Genomic DNA, 6,000 nt, shown 5'->3' with positions numbered 1-6,000 from the left:
GAAGAAAAGAAATCAGGAATGAGAGGTGTGTCTTTCGGGAGTGGCAAACAGCTCTATTTATAGGCTTTTTACGCCGGAACGGCCCGTTCCAAATCCGAAACGGCCCGTTCCGGACCCTTAAACCATGGCTAAAAATCACATCCAGAACGGCTCGTTCCAAAACCAGAACGGCCCGTTCTGGTGTGCATAAATTACTCCCAACAGCCATAATTTTAAGAACGCCCCGTTCCAAGCCCGTTCCCATTTAGGGTTAAAGGCAAAATTAATAGTCCGGAACGACCCGTTCCAACTTGAGAACAGCCCGATCTGGGCTACTAATTCACACTTTCACTGGTAGTTTGGAACGATCCGTTCCAATTCCAGAACATCCCGTTCCAAGCTACTAAATCACATACGTTTTGGTAGTTTGGAACGGCCCGTTCCAATTTCGGAACAACCCGTTCCAAGCTACTAAATCACCCCTATCACCTTTATAAAATTACCAAAATACCCTCAATTAAAATAAAATAAAATTGAAATAAGAAAAATGGGGTGTTACAGGACCAACCAGAGAGCTCCAAAGCTCTCACGCGCCCGGTGCAATTCCAATTGCACCTGGCGTGCTAGAAGGTAGAGACTCTCAGGAGTTTCATCCACTCGGCGCACCAAACCCACGCTCAGCGCAAGTAAGGCAGAGACCTCCCCAAGGTCTCACGCCCGACGCAATACCAATTGCGCCCGGCGCCACCCCCCTGGCAGAGACTCCCATGGAATCTCTACGCCCAGCGAGATTGAATCCCGCCCGGTGCCATGCCAGTACCCCAAAATTGTGAGTCCCTGTCTGATATCACGCCCAACACGGTCCAACCACGCCCGGCGTGAGCCATCTAGGGGCTTCCATTCTTAAGCTCGCCCGGCGCAAACAACCCTACACCCGACGTGCTCAAACAATGGAACACTCTAATGGACACACGCCCAGCGCCAATAACTACACCCGGTGCACTATCAAACAGCAACCCTCAAACTTCGAAAATTTTCCCCAAATCCTGCAAAAAAAAACCACTCAAGCACATGCAATCCATCCAAAGAACCACATGATCAGCTTACAACCCAAAGAAACAACTCTTTTTCAACATGCAACCATTAAAACTCAAAAACCCCAAATTTTCACCATTTTCCCTGAAACCCCGAAAACACCATTTTCATCAAAATAGCCCATCAATCTTCTAAAATCAAACAACACATGAGTTTCTAGACTCATTTCCAACCAATCCATGCGAAAACTAGCTTCCCTTGTCTCGGAGGAGAAGAATTCTGAGCTTCCGGGAAGAAGGAAGAGAAGAAGAGAAATGAGAGGAGAAGAGAATCCGCGTCTTCAGCTAGCTCCGCCCGTCTCTAATTCAGAGCACCTATAGCCACCAAGGAACAAAGAATTTGAACAAGGCAAGTGAGTGGGAAGAAGAAGAGAAGGAAGGTTATTGAGAAGGAGGAAAAATGGGAACGGAAGTGGGTCTCACATTTATCACACAAACTAGTTTATATGATAACCAAGATGCTAACTCATTTTGTTGAGTCATTAATTGGCATGTTTTGTGTCATATAAGCAATGATTTAATCATTAAGAACCAAAATTAGTAGCTTTAAATTTTAGAAGAATGAAAATCAACTAATAATATTATTCTTGGTCTTAATTATAAATAATATATGATAAATTATCAAGATTAAGAAAAATAATTAATATGATTATTTTTAATTAATTCTATTATAATTTCAAGTTTTATTTTAAATATACAATTTATTTTAAGTGGTTATCACATTTAATGTTAATTATTAGTGAATCCATATAATAATAAAAAACTCTCTAAAAAAACAATATTTTACAATAAATTCTAGAAGAAAAAAATTTATACATGAGAAAGGATGTATACTCTTTGAAATAAAATTATCAATGATAAACACTAATTCATACATGAGGAAGGACGGATATACTCTTTTAAAAATAAAATTATAATTTTTTCAATAGTATAAAAGTATGTTTAATTTGCTACAAATTATAATACTGAATCTTACATATATAATTTTTTTTAACTTTGATTTCCATAAAGATTATGAAACAAGAAAATTAGGGGAAAAAATATAGCACAACAACTCTATTTTATTTTTAGTCAATAAATTATGACATAACTTATCATCCAAAATAAAAAATATTGACAAAAATATTATTACTATTATCGTTGTTGTTGTTCCATCATCTCCATAATTTTTATCACTGTTATCACTTAATATTACTTTCACTACTTATTATTAGAGCTGTCAAAACGGGCCAGCCCGGCCCGTTTGTCCCGGCCCACCTCAACCCACTTTTTAAGTGGGCTAACCCGGCCCAGCCCACCAAATATATTATGCAAATTTTTATAGCCCGGCCCGGCCCACCACGGGTTAGTGGACTAAACGGGCCGCCCACCAACCCACCTGATTTTTTAAAAAAAATTATAATTTAAAATAAATTTCAATATAAAATAATATTTAATCTAAAGTAAAAATTATTAAACTAAGTATCATGGATACAACATTAAAATTAATTTAATAAGTGTACAACTTAAAAAAAATAAAACAAAAAATAAAAAATCTTTCATGAGAGTGATTATTCATCAATATTAAATTTTATTAGAAGTTTGGATAGATAAATTTATAGTAATTTCATATTGTTTAACATTGATTTTATCTTTATCTATATAAAAAATGATATCTTATTAAAATAATGCATATATAATAATAAATAGTTAAGTGAGTTGTTAATTGATTGTTAGTGGGTTTAGGGGATGGGTTGGTAAGTAGGTCAGGTGGGCCGGGTCGAAAGTGAGCCAGGTCACATTTTTTGACCCATCATAAATTTTTTCATTTTTTTGGCCCAGCCCGGCCCGATTTCAAGGTGGGCCGGGTTGACCCACGGGCTAGAGCCCACTTTGACAGCTCTACTTATTACTACCTTACTCCTTATCATTGTCTACATTATTATTACTATTCCACTATCATTGTTGTTAATGTTATTATATCAATATTATGCAACCATCACTATTATTATAATTATAACCATTATCACCATCTTATTGAAATAATTAATAAAAATTTATTAAAATAAATAGTAGTATTAAGATACATTTTAATTAATTTGATATTATTTTATTTACATTATCCTTTATTGACAATATAAAAAATAAAAAAGTTACTTAACAATTTAAGTATTTTACTTAACCTTATTATATACACATGCACCTTAATATATCAAGAGTTTAATGACAATATAAAGATGGAGTAAATGATTTGATCACAATTTATATAAATTATAAGATTAATAACTTTTATAATAAATATTTTAAATTTTATATAAATCATAATTTTTAAATATTTTTATCATAATATTGAGAAAAATATTTATCAATTTTATTGAAAATCAATCTCTCAAAATTATCTTTTTAATATTATTTTTTTATCAAATTCAAAACTCAAAATCAAAATTTTAAAATTTGAGGATTAACTGTAATATCAGAATAACCAACGTTTTTCTTAATTGAGTATATATTAAAAATCATAGGTGAATTCTATAGTAAATGCAAATTGAAAGTGAGTGTAAAAGGGAGAGTTATATTATATGGCTTGGCGCGAAATGAGAACTAAGATGACAGCCATTGCCCATTGGCTCCTACTTTTTCACAAAGGGACATTATTTCTTAATTATTTACTACTTTGCCATCGTGCCTTCCATATTTTTCTTTTGGCTTTTATTGCCTTCTGTGATTCTCTATGTTCCAATCAAACAAACCTAACTTCTATTGCAAGTTTTTGCTTATTACAATCTCCATAACTTGCTTCTCAATTATCTTCAACTTTATTCTAAATATAATTTGTATCTTTTTATTTTTTAAAAATCATAATATTCATGAACAGAAAACTTATGAGTAATCTTTTAAAAAAAATGGAGGATTTATTAAAGAAGTTAATCTCTTATAACAAATAATTTTTCATAATATATACAAAATTAGTATTTTAACGGTCCTATTAAAAAAGATATTGTTTGTTCATGGTTATAATTAAAAAAAAAACTAAATTTATAAAAAAAATATATCACTAAAATTCATAATAAGTCATATTTTGAATTGATAATAAATGTTTTAAATTGTGGTTTAAAGTTATTTTTAAGATTGAAATGAATAAGAAATTAAAAATAAGTATTCAAGTAAAAACAGAAAAATGATAGTTTGGAATAATTGACAACAATATTGGTTGGTTAATTGTGGTGATAGTGTGTGAAATGTTTCTCCCACAGTTCCAAGCAAGAGAAAATGTTGACAACATCTGATTAAGAGAATAAGAGTTTCATTCTCCAAATTAAGATTTCTATTTAGGGAATATATATATATATATATATATATATATATATATTACAATCACAAATGTGGCAAAATAGTCTATCTATGTTGACATGTTGCTGGTTAAAAAAATGAGTTAACCTACCTCATTTTTCATAATTTATACTTCTATATTATATATTATAATATTAATAAAAAAAGATATTTTATTTTTATGTTCACATCTTTTAATTTTTATACCTTTAGTTAATTTATTGAAATATATTTTTATCTTTTAATTAATTTATATAATTATCCCTCCATTTTGAAGTTAATTGTACATTTAATAAAAATTTTATTTTTTTTATTTTTTTTATTTTTTTTTATGACGAGACATAAAGTATCATACAATATTTTTGTATATATTTTTAAAATATTTTTTACCTTTTATTTATTTTGGTAATTATACTTTCTTTAATATAGGACAATTCAATAATTTTATTTTATTAATTTAAATAAAAAATTATTATTTATCCTAAACAATTTTTTCTTTGTAATTTTGTAACTTTCACACACAATATTCATAAGACATGAGATGTCTTTATTTTGCTAGTTATATATAAAGGAAATATCCCCTTTCGTTTCCACATTTTCTAGGCATTTATACTTTTTTATTATTTTTTTTTCAATCATCATATCTTTTAATGGTAAAAAATAATATGTATGCAAAAATATTTATTGTTCATCTACTTTATCAATAATAACCACCATCTTATTTTTGTAACCACTGTTGTTTAAGATTATTATACCTTTTTTTTCTAATTATACATTTCCTTACCTTAATTCACATGTTCTAACTTCTATTATTTATACTTTTTGTTTTATATTACTTTTAAACAAAATACACAAAGATATAAAGTGTTTTGACCCAACTAGTAAAAGCAAAACAAAAGTGGCCAAAAGTTTTAACTCACTCTCAATTAAAATTACATATAATAATATTTTGCTTATATTTACTTGTAACATTTTTGAAAAATTAGATACATTAACTTAAATTTTGAATAATATTTTATTTAGCACAATAAATTAAATAATAATTCATGAAAAAAATAATATGATTGATTGCACTTAATTAACATGCATATATAATTATATATTATCATACCGAACAAGAGTCTAAAATAACATAATAATAATAATAATAATAAATTTAAATATTATATCTTAATATAATACAGTAAAACTTGAAAATAAGAAGTAACAAAATAATAGATATTCATTAAACTAGTCTTTTTTTTTTTTACAAACATTTAAGAATTATAATTTATATTATAAGAGTAAATGTTAAAATAATAAAGTATAATGTATGAGAAAAAATAACAATTTAATCAATTGAAAAACATTTTATAATAAATTAAAAAATATAGTAATAATTTTATTTATTTTTTACTTTATAAACGATCAACACTATCCCAAAGAATTGAATCTTTTGCGAGTTTCTTGCATATACTGTATGAACTTTTCTTGTAATGCCTTCAGATTCTAGTAAGAGTGATATCAAAGAATGTTAGAATATAAGAGAGAATTAATTGGTGAACAAATTGAAGAATGAAAATGTACATATATAATGCTCTTCTACTTTGCTAGTATGATACATTTTTCCCTTCTATCG

The sequence above is a fragment of the Cajanus cajan genome, chromosome 10 (assembly GCF_000230855.2).
Source record: "Cajanus cajan strain Asha chromosome 10, NIPB_CcT2T_4, whole genome shotgun sequence".
In the NCBI taxonomy this organism is placed as follows: domain Eukaryota; kingdom Viridiplantae; phylum Streptophyta; class Magnoliopsida; order Fabales; family Fabaceae; genus Cajanus; species Cajanus cajan.
Note: the sequence above shows the minus strand (reverse complement) of the source record.